Here is a 2,161-nt window from a genome sequence, read left to right as displayed (position 1 = left end):
GGAAACCGAAGATCTCGGAGAAAACCCACGCAGGTCACGGGGAGAACGTACAAACTCCTTACAGTGCAGCACCCGTAGTCAGGATCGAACCTGAGTCTCCGGCGTTGCATTCGCTGTAAAGCAGCAACTCTACCGCTGCGCTACCGTGCCGCCCTCTTATAATGCTCATACTTCTATTAGGACTTCCCTCAACCTTTGGAGTTCAAGAGAAAACAATCGATATCTGTCCAACCCCTCACAGTCCAGGCATCGTTCTGTTAAACCACTTTGGCACCTCTCCAAAGCTTTGACTTCCTTCTTGTATTGGAATACTCCAAATGCAGCCTAACCACATTGCTATAAAGCTGCATCATGACTTCCTGACTCTTACACTCTATGCCCTGACCAGGTTTTAGTTTAGTTTCGAGATACGGCACGGAAACAGGCCCATCGGCCCACCGTGCCCGCGCCGACCAGCGATCCCCACACACCAGCGATCCCCACACACCAGCGATCCCCACACACCAGCGATCCCCACACACCAGCGATCCCCACACACCAGCGATCCCCACACACCAGCGATCCCCACACACCAGCGATCCCCACACACCAGCGATCCCCACACACCAGCGATCCCCACACACCAGCGATCCCCACACACCAGCGATCCCCACACACCAGCGATCCCCACACACCAGCGCTATCCTACACACTGGGGACAATTTACAATTTTTACCGAAGCCAAATTAACCTACAAGCCTGTACGTCTCTGGAGTGTGGGAGGAAACTGGAGCACTGGAAACTGGAAAACCCACGCAGGTCACGGGGAGAACGTGCAAACTCCGTACAGACAGCACCCATAGTCAGGATCGAACCCTGGCCTCTGGAGCTATAAGACATCAACTCTACCGCTGCGCCACCGTGCTGCCCAACTCTAAAATGGATCGAATTGGCCCAAAGTGCAATGAAGGCAAGCATACCATATGCCATCTCTACCAAAACATCTACTTCTGCTGCTAGCTACTTCCAGGGAGCTATGGGCTTGGAGCCCAAGATCCCTCAGAAGCTGTCTTTCCCCTACATTCCAACAGTGATTGCAATATTGCAATTACTTTCATAGATTTAGTTCTATTTACTTTTTTATTGTTTACTGTCGTTACCTGTAATACTTGAGAAACAGTTTCAGGAAAATAGACAATAGACAATAGGTGCAGGAGGAGGCCATTCGGCCCTTCGAGCCAGCACCGCCATTCAATGTGATCATGGCTGATCATTCTCAATCAGTACCCCGTTCCTGCCTTCTCCCCATACCCCCTGACTCTGCTATCCTTAAGAGCTCTATCCAGCTCTCTCTTGAATGCATTCAGAGAATTGGCCTCCACTGCCTTCTGAGGCAGAGAATTCCACAGATTCACAACTCTCTGACTGAAAACGTTTTTCCTCATCTCTGTTCTAAATGGCCTACCCCTTAATCTTAAACTGAGGAAATTCAGAGTGTCGCTGAGGATCCTTCATTGCTTCTACTCTGGGGCTGTAGAGAGCATCCTGTCCGGCAACATTACAGTCTGGTTTGGGAACAGCTCTGCCCATGACAGGATGGCCCTGCAGAGAGTAGTGCGTTCGGCAGAACGCACCATGGGAACTACACTCGTCCCCCTGCAGGACCTATACATCAGGAGGTGCAGATCCAGAGCAAGCAAGATCATGAGGGACCCCTGCCACCCCAGTAACGGACTGTTCCAGATGCTACGATCAGGCAAACGTCTCCGCTGTCACGCTGTGAAAACGGAGAGGATGAGACGGAGCTTCTTCCCACAGGCCATCAGGACTGTCAACTTTTATAACCCCAGAGACTAAATTTTTGTCGACACTTTTTGTGCTATGTTTAGTAACTTATTAACTTTATTTATATGCGTAACTGTAATTCTTTTTGTGCACAACCCGCAGGCATTGCCACTTTCATTTCACTGCACATCGAGTATGTGTATGTGACAAATAAATTTGACTTGACTTGACTTGACTTGTTCTGGACTCCCCCAACATTGGGAACATGTTTCCTGCCTCTAACGTGTCCAACCCCTTAATAATCTTATACGTTTCAATAAGATCTCCTCTCATCCTTTTAAATTCCAGCGTATACAAGCCTAGTCGCTCCAGTCTTTCAACATATGATAGTCCCGCC

The sequence above is a fragment of the Rhinoraja longicauda genome, chromosome 27, assembly GCF_053455715.1.
Source record: "Rhinoraja longicauda isolate Sanriku21f chromosome 27, sRhiLon1.1, whole genome shotgun sequence".
NCBI classification, from domain to species: Eukaryota; Metazoa; Chordata; class Chondrichthyes; order Rajiformes; family Arhynchobatidae; genus Rhinoraja; species Rhinoraja longicauda.
This window is presented reverse-complemented; position numbering follows the sequence as displayed.